Source organism: Hetaerina americana, unplaced genomic scaffold (assembly GCF_022747635.1).
Source record: "Hetaerina americana unplaced genomic scaffold, ioHetAmer1.1.p SCAF_1, whole genome shotgun sequence".
NCBI classification, from domain to species: domain Eukaryota; kingdom Metazoa; phylum Arthropoda; class Insecta; order Odonata; family Calopterygidae; genus Hetaerina; species Hetaerina americana.
This window is the reverse complement of record NW_027286069.1, coordinates 47,572,589-47,586,702: the sequence shown is the minus strand read 5'-3', so window position 1 is coordinate 47,586,702 and position 14,114 is coordinate 47,572,589. Positions and strand designations below refer to the sequence as shown.

Sequence of the window (14,114 nt, the reverse complement as noted above, 5' to 3'; positions counted from 1 at the left end):
GCTCTCGAGTAAACCGACTTGCTTTCCCTCTTTCCTACCCCGTTTGCTTTTAAGAAAAAATCCATTACTCGGATGTTTCCCGCCTACGCTCCGTTATCTCGGGGGAAGATCGGGAGAGGAGCGGATGGGTGCGCGGATGGCGAGGAGTTGGTTTTCGTCCGTCAGCGCGTGCAGGTCTGCGGACGACATGGGGCGGGGGAGTAGGGTGGCACGGCGCGTCTTCGCCTCGACTTTCTCCGAATCTGCATGAATCCGCACTTGGCACGTGCCACGGTGGGTGGACGGACAAGGGTTGGGTGGGAGGATGAAGGCATAGAAGGTGGGAGGAGAAGAGGGCTTGGGGTTGGAAGTGCACAAATACCTGCCGTGCCTCGTGAGTGGAAGGGATGCAGGGAGAGAGATTGGGGCGTGCTTGCTGGTGGAGAGGGGGTGGAAGCCGACCCATGCCTCTTCCCCCCCCCCCCCCCCTAGCGTGTGTTCACTCTCGAGAACGAACTAGATTTTGCATCCGCAGGACGACGACGGATCGAACCACATCTTTCCTCTCCCGCGCGGACGCCGTCCGACCCTTGACCATTTCATGCGACCGGGGGAGACGACAATCTCCTTCTCCCGGTCGAATCGCCTTAAGTCGCCTCTCCGCCGTTGGGAGCAGCGTTTTGTCTCGTCGGGAAGACATTTTAGTGATCCGAAGTGTGACTCTTCCCGCTCGATACTCCGGCTGATGGAGTGACCGTTTCAGCGAATTTGGAGGAGGAACGTCGCTGCTGACGTCCTTACCGTGAGTACTGACGAGGGGCTGTTTTTTTCGATTCCGTGGCGTGCGGAGATATGTATGGCCTATCAGAAATTGGCGAACAGGAGGATGGCATGGGAAATTTGAGGTCGAAGACTGATTGTAAAAGATGGCGATCCATCTTCATTATGCCTACTCTGAGTATGTGGAGTGAAACGCTTACTTAAAATTCTCTGTACAAGGGCGACGACATGGAAACAATAAAAATGCTCGCCATAAATTATTTAAAATCGCAAAAATTGCTTCAATGCATAGTGTAATTAAGTAATCTACCGTTTAAGGTAGGTTTTGGATGGACACAATTACCAAATAAATATTTTGTGACTCCTAGAAAAACACAATCCAGCAACCTACACTCCATCAAGTCCCTCTTTATCTCTGTGTACTTCCTTCCACCCTTCATCCCGTCCAACATCTCTATCCTGCTCCAGCCCTTTCCTCTTTTGCCTAACATTCTTCCCTCTATTACAGTCTTCAACATCCCACTGCCGATCACCTGCCTTCATCCATTTTTCCTGCCCCCTTAGGATTTCTCCCAACAGACTCCTCTCCTCGCCCAGCATGCCTAGTACTTCCTCATTTGTTTTCCTTTCGGTCCACTTCACCTTCTCCATCCTTCTCCACATCCACATTTCAAAAGCCTCCAATCTACTTCCGTGATCCTGCTTCAGTGACCACGTCTCTGCGCCGCATATACTACGATCCACATATAAGTTTTAACGAGTCACGTCAAGCACCAAACGTTGGTGATGACCACCCCATGTCTCCTACAGAACTCAATTGCTGTCTCCCCGCGGTCATTCCGTGTACCGAAACTGTAGTCCCCCATCTCATCACCATCTTTTCCTTCGTCTATCGTCGCATTCCAATCCCCCATCACTATCAAATGTTTCCCTGGTGGCACACACGTGATTATGTCCTCTAAATGATTGTATATCCTATCGACTTCTTCCTTATTATGATTGCTTGGTAGCATGTATACCTGACAATGACCAAGTTCGTCGGTTCTGCCTTTATCTCCACTAGTAATATTCTATCCGTTGCTGGTTGTATGCTTACTACACTTCTTCCTAAATCGTCATTCAATATTATAGCATCCCCTTCTTGACTATCGTCCCCGCTGCTGTATATTAATCTTTAACCCGCTATCCTTCCATGCCCGCTATCCTCCCATCTCACCTCCGATAGACCTAAACTATCTATATTTCCTCTTTCCATCTTTCGCTTAATATTCTCTAATTTTCCTATCCTCAACATTGTTCAAACATTCCAAATTACCATTCTAACACAATTGGTCTTCTTCTTCTGCGTCTTCAGTCCTGATGCTGTCGGTTTTCTTTTGCAAGTGTTTCGTGAGATGACTACCGCGGAAGCCTTGCCTCTCCCACTGCCGGACACGACACACGGCCGATTGGGCCGAGTCCGGTAGTAGCCAGGACTCATATTCTCTATTGTGTCCATCATTATATTCTTGAGAATGATAATTGAGATGGCTTCCCGTTGCCTTCCTCAATAGTGTTTTTAACGTGACACCATCACTCAATGGCCACCCCACTGGGGTCAGACGCTGCGTGGACTACCTTTCGTCGTCTGGCTCCTAACTTTCGACCTATCTGGCTGGCATGGTTGACGCTATCAGGAGCAAATTGCTCCCGCTAGCACAGCTCTAGGGGTCATCGGAACTCACTAGCCCTTCCACCATGATAAGATTGTAGTCCACGGGAGAGATATGTTATATGTATATATATATATATATGTGTATATATGTTAATATATATATATATATATATATGTATATGTATATGTATATATATGTTAATATATATATATATATATATATATATATATATATATATATATATATATATATATATATATTCGAAATGGAACGCTCTTCGGCGACGCACAAATATATAAAAACACAGATGTAGATTTTTAGACCATAGAGACACAGAGAAAGGACACTCACAATATGTTGTTTGACGTTTCGACGGCTCAGCCGTCGTCTTCAAACTCATTTATATATATATATATATATATATATATTTATATATATACACACACACATTCACATGGAAATAGATACAAGGAAAAGGTGATATGCCTGATTCCGCCTTAAAAAAAAAAATATATATATATATATATTATATTATATTATATATATTATATATATATATATATTAGTTGCTGGTGATATTAATTTTAGTACATATATTTTAGTAAGATATTACAATTTAGTTCGATGGTGCAACCGACGCATTTAGTAGGTGCAACCGACGCATCGTAGTTCCATGTGACTGCCTCCAAGTTATTATCCACTGTCCATGAGGAAAGGAGATACCGTTTCGTCAGTATCTTAAGTTATGACCAATGTCTAGCAAACTTTTAAGCATCGCAAATTGGTGGGGAATATCAAATTTCTGATTTTCCTTGGCAGAGGTTTTCCTTATGGTACGCATTCTGTCACGGTCATAACATTAAAGAATACCCTATAAAGCGTATTCGCGAGCAAGCATCATTCTTTTTACAAATAAATTCATCATTTTCAATGATTGCCTTGAAAAGAAAGAAACATTCTGGGCTACTTCTTTTCAATAGCAAAAACACCACATCGTGACTACCGTGAATTATAATATACTTTGCCAGCATACTTTCAATATGAACAATAACATACTAAACTTCCCAAGAAGTTTGATATTATGTTATAATTGAAAAAAGCGTGAAATTTCTCTTTATGTCTCTCTGGAGATATGGCGAAAAAATTCCCTCAAGTTTTTTTATCGCTAACACCACACTGCCATAAATAATGCTCCGCGTCGCGCCATAAATTGCTCTGGAGATAAAAAGAAACCAAGGTCACGGCCACATTTCAAAGTCATTGTCATCGCGGCTGAATTATTATTTTGAACCTATTAACATTTCAAAGGGACGAGTGCCCACCGTCGATGCGGAGGTCTGGGAACATTAATGCATCATCGTGCGTCGCACTTTATCTGGAATGATCGTCGCCTCTTATGCTTTAATATAATCTACTTCCCATTTCTGCAAGCGCAATTGGCTCCCAAACGGGCTTCGGCAAACTGATAAGTGTATCGAGAAGAAGTATAAACAACCTAATTCCCAGAACAGGAACTACTCTATTGCCATTAAAGCATATTTTATGGAAATTACGCAAGCAACTTCATCTGAATCCTACCGAAACATCTTGAACTCCTGGCTTTCTGGTCTCTCAAATGATAGTTTCCACGACGTGAGGTCAACTTTACGAGATCGTGAAATCTAATACACACACCGAATTCCAAGAAGTTGAATTTCCACCATAGACCTTCCTTTCCATCAGCCTCTTTTGCACCTTGATATCTCCCATCATTGTGAAATAAACTCCTGCTGAACCGAAATAATACGAGAACTCCTCAAGGCAAAGTAACCCCATCAAACCGCTTCCGTAGCCTCCAACTTTATTTAGACGAACTTAAAAGTTTACATGCCAATTCCAAGAACTCGATTACTGCCTAAGTTAACGAATGATTTTAAAATGCATTACTCCTATCTTGCAATAGAGTATGAGACTATCTTATTGGCTGTTAAGTGCTCCCGATACATCGGACGTGAAAAAATATGACAATACATTCAAAACCATTATGACTAATTACCATAATTATTTAAACTAGGAGGAGATAATTAATATTTTGTTGTACATTATAAAATACAGCAGAGGATTACGTCGGTACTTAAGCGAAAACACCAATCGCTGACCTCGGTTTCTATCTTATAAAACCACTCCCTTGGGTTTTAAGTATCAATAGGGGTTTCCAAATGTGAAACAGAACGGAGAAGGCGAGACCTTGTTGGTTCATTAGGTTATTAGGTATTGGTTTAATGTTTTTCTTTAATTAAAAGGACTCTGATTAAGTAAGCGCTAAGATTCTACCTGGCAACTCCATATTTTCCTTTATCCGACGAGGGAATAGTTTCATTGCTCTTCACCGAGACTGATTTGTTTATAAATATGTAATGTATACTTAGGTAATGGATAGCTCAGATGGTTTTGAAGTATCTGAAAAATACCCCATAGCTACGGCCCATTTGTTAAATTAAAGTATCCTCCCTCGATGCATCCGTAAATACATAATGTCAGTGCTACACATATCGCAACCGATGGCATCAATGTACAAAATCGACTCTATGAAAATAATGGTTGGTTAGTCTTCATCCAATCGATCTATGATTCCAGTATGCTACTAATGTAAGTTTATTCCTCGGTGACAGGCGAAGAAACCCCAACCAACTCAATCATTCCATATCATGTGAAGAATCCACGTCGCACAGAGATTGAAGATTCTGAGACTGATTGAAGTCTGGTCCTTGTTGGTCCGAAGGAATGACTTGAATGACTGCAAGATTGACCGAAATGTTATTCGTGGCACCCTACCATCTCAAAACGAACCCACCCTTTGCCGTGGAGACGAAATGGGCCTCCCTTTGGAATGACGCGAGGTGGTGAGCCATCATCCGTGTTTCTACATCGTACTTCCCCGGCTTAAAGGGGCTGGGGCGAGAGGTGCTCGGAGGGAGAATTATACCTGGACGGGGCGGGGTGGATCGGGAGATCGGGTTTGGTTGGGGGTGGACGGCAGGCATGCTGGACGAGGCATGCCAAGCGGCCTTCTAGTCTCGGAGAGGCGGGCGCTGCGGCATCTTTCATCGCCCCCGGGCCCTTCAAATCCTTTATCTCACGCCTCTCCTCGTGTTTCCTCCACCCCCTTCCTCCCCCCAACCAGATACCACCAAAATCCCCCGCGCGTCCCTCCAATCCTGCCTCCTCCCACCATCCCTTCCTAACATCACCTCCCTCGCCGGAGTACCTTCCCCATCTCCACCACCTTCATCTTGCTCCCTCCATCCGATACGCCTCGACAGCGCCTTTTGGCACCTCAAAATGCCATCAACTCTCACTCGGCTTTTCTTAGCGGATGCACTCCCGTTCAAAAATTCACTTTATTCTCTACAGTGTTCAGCGGAATGATCAAATTACCACTTTCCCCAGTATATAATTTAAAAACTGCTCAAGGCACCTCGGCTCAGGTGGTCAGAGCGTCGAAACAACAACCATCGTTTACGTAACCTTTCATGATTGTTAACGCCGAGACCAGTTTACTAATTGTCTTAAATTTGGCTTATATAATTATGTATATATAGCTTCGGCAGAAACTCGAAATTATATTCTCGTAATTGTAACACATTTATTTTCACTTGAATGCTACTCATAATAAAACGGCACCAAATTGTAAACATAGTAGTAGTTTTGAAAAGTTGATTCCTGGTTGTGGATTTTACCCGAAGACTAATCTAAACATATTTACATTGAATATATATATATATAAATAATATATATATATATATATATATATATATATATATATATATATATAGGAGTGGATGTTGGACAAATGAGGGCCCGGGTTCGATTCTCTAGTATGTCTATCGGGCACCCTCAGCCCCACCCAAGCTGTGTGATTTTTCGGTTTCCAGATCTTACTGGGAAACCATAGCCGGAAAGGAACTGGCCACCCTACCCTGATGTGTGAATTGCATACGCCGATCGACCTTTGCGTTTATTACTGTGTTTATGGTTTATATATACAGGTATATAACATATGCTTTATTCATTGGGCACATGCTTAAATTAGTAGCCGGGTATATTACAAAACCTGGAACCGGTTTTTCAAAAGTACGTGTACATATATAAATATTTTCAATTTTTTTAACGAATAATGTCCCAGATTTTCGAAGGCTTATGATAAACATATTGTTAATATTCTTTTAACTTTAGAGAGTCTCCTAAACCTGTAAACCAAAATTAAGAAATGTGAAATACTTACGTGGTCACTAGGGCATCGAATGCTGCCTTCGTCAACGAAGAGTTTGCATTGGCGATAATGTGGAGCGAGAGGGTTTGTTGTGATTCCACCCGAAGTGGAATTTTCGGTGATGATGTCAGGGCTTGGAGGCGCGACTCTCCCTCTCTACCGGATTTCACCCCAACTGCCCCCCTCCTCGTGGGTGTATGCTGAGGAGATCGGTTTCAATAACAGCATCAAGCATATTATTCCGGCTCCTTTCAGTCTTCGTCGAATAGGCGCAAACACCTCGCTTACTGTGGACCGCACAATCCTGACGCCTCCTAAAATATCATGAACAGAAGACATTTCATCATGGACATGTTCTTTATGATGTTAATACTGCCAGCAGCAAAGACTACTAATGAGCTCCTTTTGTATTATCTTCTTTAAAATTCACACCTTTACAGTACACTCATATGCACTACGATTTTTTCCAGCTTAAGACAAATATTAATTTTTTTAATATATATTCCACATTCTACCAATAACCTTTCCGTCGGTCTTCGCATGCCATTTAATACTTCCTTCATCTGCCCTACCATCTTTGGCAAACATCCTGCCAAAAATTTCAAAATCATTCACTCGTTCAAATATGACGCCCTTTACTCCCACTATGAGATCATGCGTCTCATTTTACTTATCAAGCATGTCGTGCTTTTCTTCAAACACATTTCCCTCCATTTTATTCCATCTGTTTCTTTGCTTATCCTAATTAGGGGCCCCTGTTAATATGTCGGGCTCTCAGCTAGCACGAATGATCAGGGCACACGAGAAAGTATACATTTTCTTCTCCAATCATTACACCTACATCATCGTTGAATTCATGTATCCAAGACATTCGTAAAAAACATGAAACAGCCATAGTATTAACCTTGTGCTTCTTTTGTTTCCCATTATTATTTACTTGCTGCCGTCCCTAAAGATCCTATTCACTCAGGGACTCGCAGCACTGTTTTCATGCATCGATTTCATAGCATTCACTCAACGTTCTCTGAATACATTCCACAACATTCTTCCATTTTTCCTGTACTCCTATTATTACTCGAAATCAAAGAATGTAGAGAATGCTCCCTTTCGCCTATCCATGAATTTCTCAAACTTGCTGAATAGTAGAAATACGATCCATCTTTTCATCATAGGCATAGAATGAATTACCCAGAATTTGTTTAATGTCACCTTCCTTGCTCTTTCACCTAAAACTTTCTCTGCATATTCAAAATACTTTTATAATTCTTAGACGCCACCTTACTTCCATTACCTATACATACAAGATATAAAGATGGAACTATTTAATCCTTTCAATCGTAGGACTAAGGTTTTCAGGCTCGATTGAAACTTATCGAACAAAAGAGGAATGATTAAATAGCGCCCAGACTTAAATAAAATTCACTAAACAATATCACTTACGCCTGCAGATATTCTATTGTTTACAGCATGGCTACTTTAATAACCGAGCGTTTCGCAAACTCAATGTATATCACGCTACCGAAGCACATTATGGTTTCAGAATGGAACTGATTGACTACAAAATAGTTGAAAAAGAAATATTAATTAAACAAAATTTGCAGTGAATAATAAGTAATCCCAAAGTTACATTTTTAATTGCCTTTTGTACACCATAGGCACACTGCATCCCTGTTAAGGAGGTTAGATCGAGATATCAAGTATTTATAACATTTCCTGTACATGTAGTCCTTAGTGCGCTCTATCAAATGACGATGATAAATAACCGTTTTAGTTTTTATAAAAAATGGTATTGAAAAGCCAAGATTTTATGCATGCTTTTATAACTTTAGAGGAGCTAGTCACTAAAGAGGATATATCGGTTTTTTCAGGCTTAGCTTTGTGGAAATCCATTATCACTGAAGTGAGATTACTTCAGCTAAAGAGAGAACTGCGAGAACTATGGCTTAATGAAAACTAAATTCATCTTGTTCTCACGAACAACTGATATCAAGTGTGCAATTATATAAGGTTTGTAATGGTCTTAACATAACAGCATATGCCCGTATTTCTTTAAATGATATTAATTAATTTGTGGGAAAAACATCCGAAATCGCTTAGTTTCAAAACTTTTTAAATGAATTTTAGAACACGTTTTAAAAAATTATATGAAAATCAGAGCAGTTAAAAGGGTATATTCACTTCATATCTGTGGTCGAAATACGCATTATTGGGTGTTACATTAATGTCGTGACCATCATCGACACATGAACTAAGGTTGACCAATTGACTGGTGCCGTCTCGGTCGTGCCACCTTTAGTGAAAAAATTGTGAGCCGTCGTCGTAGATGCCACCCACTCCGCAGTTGGACCGCCTAGAGACGATTTTGGGGCATGGGAATTTTTCCGCCCCTCGGAGGCTTTTGGGGAGGACGGGATTGCACGCGAGGGGAAGGACGGCAGACGTTGCGTGCATAGCCCGTCACCCGAGCGCCAAACGCGCGACATGTCGGTTGGCGGGCCGGGGAGGGAAGTGGTATATGGTGGCTTGACCACACGGTGTCCTCGGATAACCTTGACCGTGAGCTTAAAGCACAGACTCCGCACGGCCCCGAGTCTTCTTCGTCTCCTCCGAATGAGCGGCCCGTTCTCTGAACACAAACCTCAATCAGTATTAATGATTACAAGCCAATGAACTGGCGCCAACGGACTACTTAGGCCATATAAAGAGTCAAGTCACGTGATAAGCTGGAAAATATTATCGACTGAGTCGTACAACCAGTGAGAGGGAATCTTATTACCTCTACCCCAGGTGCGCATGAAGTGAAGGAACGTCGTCTCGTTCGTTATCTTGTAATTGTGTCGCCGTGGAAATTGAAACCTCTAGGAGATGCCCGAAGCAGGTGGTTCAGCGCATTTCGCGAAGACACAATTATAGGAACAGCTAAGAAACGATAAGATTTTACTTAGTTATTAGTGCAGATAAAATAGAAATGATCATGGGTAAAAAATTCGCCCAGGTTCAAGTATTTAAACAGAAACATTCTTATTTCAGACCTCAGGCATAGTCTTATTTCAGATTTCCTACTTTAGGCACTTCTTTTCCTAAAACTTTCAAATTTAATATTAGATTAGATTAAGACTTTCAATTATAATAATAGATAGTCTCAAATTTTCAATCAAATGGACTCATTTTAAAAGCCACAAATGTTGATTCAATTTGACTCAACTTTTAAACCAGGCATGCTTGTTAAAATTTAGAAATACGGTGAGCAATTCGTCAAGGTTAAAAAAAAACACTTTCCCAAGCAATTTGTACTATTTTCAAATCAGTAGCTGTTTTTTGTCACGAATGCCTGACATTTTCTGCCTAGTACTCCAAACAGTTTAGTTAAAATAGGCTTGTTGTAGCATTGATGAACATAATGCGTGTATGGTATATTTTATTTCTCAAAGCCAGAATCGCAATGCTAGGGCCAATCATTGTTCTCAAGATGAAAGCGAACCGCATAGGTAAATATAAACAACAGATTCAGGCGAGATGTAATTGAAGTTAGTCATCATGAGAAAAACAAATTTGCACTTTTCCACAGATTTATTTGTACCGTACAACTCGCTTCAATTCATCGAACCATCTTCAGGTATAAGACAAGATTTAGCTTGTAGTACATCATGCTTATAACTGTTTTAGGAAAGGGGGGGAGAAAAGAGTGAGGAGTAAGGTAGGCGGGGACAAAGAGGGGAGATATGTAAAACCCAAAGAAGCAGAGAAACTAAAGAAATGGGGAGGTCAAAAGAGGGGGGGAGTTAAGCACTTGTGGTCATTATTTGAGAGGACGGTGGCAGGTACTAGTATCCTGGCGGTAGGAAAGAGGGAGGAATAAAGAAGGGTCAAGCGGGAACTTCACTGTTTGCTGTGGAAATGGGATTCTGAGGAGAGAAGAGTGGTTTATGAAAAAATTGTCATTTAAAAGAACTTTCATATTTAATTTTACAATTTCAAGTTGGTCTAAAATATCAAGTCTTTTGCCCTTATTTTCGTAGTGTAAAATATCCGGATTTAATTCACATGAGTGGGATGATTGTAGTAGATGCTTAGCTATGAGTGATGTTTCATCAAAAGTCCTCCTGCATCTATCATGTTCTTTTATTCTAGTTTTGAAACTTCCAGCCTATGTAGCATATATCATAGGAATCACACTTCACCTTGTAAATGCAGGATTGTAATAGGGGTTGTAGTTTGCCTTTGTTGCGGCAAAGGATTTTTCCTAGATTATGTGGATTATGAAATGATATATTGAATATTCCTTTGTTACATTTTCGGGCAATCTTATTATAAGGATAACCTACAAACAATAGACGACTCCACTTTTTGGGCTTTTCTTGTGTGGATGTAACTGTGAAATAGCTTTAAATTTTAAATCATGACAATGTGCTTCGTAAAGAGGAATGGAAGTCTTTAAGTTCGTTGAAATTAACTTTTTGTTTCTCCCTTTTTACATTATTTAATCGAGATCATAAATTTATCATGAATTTTTGTCACAGATGATAAGATCTCAAGCCATCGAAAATTCATCAAATAAGAAATATAGGAAAAAAATATTAGTTACTAATATATTTACAGAGAACGAACCTCTGGTTGAATGGTATGAATCTATTATCAGCAAATTATTTGATCTCAGCAGTTAATTACTTCCAGTTACCTATGCTACAATTTTGCATGCTATTTAAATTGATGGTCTATTTATTAATTCTGGATACACCATAATATTTTTAAAAAATGGAAGTCTAAGAGATTTGTTTTCTGTCATGTGCACTAGTGTCCAACATTTTGGTGATATTTACATTTATGTGTCCCATGGTTAATGTGAGGGTGCCCAGGGGCGTATCCGGGTTCGATTCCAGGTACCCCTCTGGGTACCATCAGCTTCAGTGTGATTTTCCTCTCCCCCTACCTCCCCCTGATTTGTGAATTTCACACGCAATAGGGCTCAGTACTAGATGAGCTTTATTCTCACCTATCACACCACATAATCGGATTGATAACCGTGTTTATGCTTTTTTTTCATAGTTTTGTTCGTGAGTTGGCCGCATTTTAAAGGTTTAATATTTTCATTTATATTTTTTTAACGTTGACTGTGGTATCTTTTCAGGCTCCTGGGAGAGAGCGACTGCACTGCAAACAGCCCGGCTGCTCTCCTTTTGGGTGAGTCTCAACTCTCCGTCCGCCCTCCTATTCATTACGGAGCCCCCATTGCGCGAGCGTGGGAGACGCTCTTCGCCCCGCACCCGCGTGTGCGTGAGCGCGAGATTCCCTCCCTCTCTCCCGCCGGCGGCGGCGCGTGCTGCGCCCCGTCCTTAAATAATAATACGCGCGTGCCGAGGGCGCTCTTCCCTCTGTGGACGCGGGGGGCTGCGCGGGAGGTGGTCGAGGGGCTCATGAATAAATGAAATACGACGACCGCGCACCGCGAGGGAGGGGTGCGTGGGCGTGGGGGGTTTTGCAGGAGGGAGGGAGGGAAAAATGAAGGGGCGGGGTTGAGAGACAAAAGATATCCGTGAGAGAAAAGGGAATTGTGGCGCGGACGGGGAATACGGGCCAATATTTATATAACGAGGATTTTGCAAAAGGGATGATGCATTCAACCTGTCGGTGTGCATTACTCTCGGAAGGGATCATCTCGGGGCGCATACAAGACGATCGGATGTTTTCTTATCCAGGACGAAAAGCAGTTTTCGCAGAACATATTTTTTTGCATGGAAAACCGTTGCCTCTTCAGCATTTCCTTGTGCCATTTCTACATTTGCGGCTTAATTTCTTCGAAATTTTCTCGTTTACTTTCTCCGCACCAAAAAAGTTCACAATAATCTTAACTGTAGAGTATTCCTTACGTTCGAGGTCATTTAAAATTTGATATTGCCATGCGAAAATCTTAAGATGAAACGGAACAACCAAAAACCGCTGCCTGCTCCCCGTATGCTAGGGTACATGTTATTCCTCTACGAAACGAGATTTTTCTGCCCGATTCAGGGTTTTTTCTAGTTTTTCTCTCATAGATATTTGATTTCTGGTCCTAAATATCTCAAGGAACGCCGCCCACTCAAGAAAAAAGTATTTCTTTTATCTTACAGCGAAGCGTTTGTACTCAAGCGCAACGGGATATCGTTGTTCCAATATGCATATATATTGCACGATAATAAGAAGACTTAACGCTTGCGGACGACATCTTCCAGGTCCATATAAATGCCATCGCTACCTGACCACGCCCTAAGAAATACATTTAACCAATTTTTTGGACCTCGAGCTCGACTAACCGCCCAATTTTTGTTCTAATATACCTCGTATCTCTCTATCTAATAGTTCTTGTTGACATCCTCTGGCAGAATGCTTTGACTAATTCTCTACTGTAGTCATTACTTTAGAACTAAGAAAAGTTACCTTTGGCAGTCACGATAGAAATTTCGAGCAAAAAACTGAACAGGCAAGTTAATGATCTGCATCTAAAACTGACATTAAGTTATAATATGAATATCAATACCCGAATGGGTGAATGAAGTTGACACGTATGTACCGAAAGCGGTCGTACCGCAATCGTGTTTGGTGGTGGAATCAACAAAGTATTTTCTCATTCCTAAAGATGCGATTCCACATGGTTGATCCTGATGCCATTGATTTTCATTTCGATCAAAATTTACAGTTTCCACGTAGGCGTAAAAATTCGCTGCACAATTTTGATTCAATTTTTCGGCGAGACGAGTCTTACAAAAAATGGTAAATTATCATTGCGATTGCTCGTGAATGAGCGTTAGTTTTGAATGGTGGAATGACAAATGATATGAGTCTAGGGCGTGACGAGATATGATCATTGAGTGAAGCGGTGTCGCTTTGGGAGGGGAGTACAAAAAGGGGCGAGGTGGTGACGGAGAGGCGGGAGTACGGGGGAGAAAAATGAAGGCAGGGCAGACGTGGAGAATGTCGAAGGAAAAATGACTTGGAGCGCGGATGAGGGTGACACCTCTCCTCCCACAGTTTTCGGGTGGTCATGCACCTAGTTTAAAACGGCCTACACACACGACCGAGAGAGATGGCGGCAAGGCGAGCGAAAATAAGGCCGGATGCCGTGGGGCGGAGATGTTTATGAACTTCGTATCTCTGGCAATATCCGGTGATGGCTGGAGCATAAACAAAAAAGCTTAAACATCACGGCGAATGAAATGTCCAAAAGCAATGCATTTTTCTCGACTTAGGGTGGAACTTCTTCAACGGAAAAGCGCCCACGTTTATAAAAATTCCAGTCCTACGGACAGAAATTGATTCGTAATAACAGTACTTATACATTGGGGGCGCGGTTATGAAAGGGTTGCATGGGATATTGGCAGAGCATAAGAGATATTTTTCACGGTGGACACCAATGATTTGACCGTCACAGTTTTGGTTTTCCTCTGCATCAATGGAGTTACATATATTCAATT

The 14,114-nt window shown here is 41.5% G+C and overlaps 1 protein-coding gene across 1 annotated transcript in view; it reads left to right on the top strand.

The window, feature by feature from the left end:
• The window catches only part of LOC139691534 (cysteine-rich secretory protein 2-like), a 212,599-nt gene that overhangs the window by 75,494 nt on the left and 122,991 nt on the right, over nt 1–14,114 (top strand). Inside the window, exon 2 of the mRNA XM_071589405.1 lies at nt 11,795–11,847. The gene's annotated coding sequence lies outside the window, so the exon portion shown is untranslated. The remainder of the gene's footprint in view (nt 1–11,794; nt 11,848–14,114) is intronic.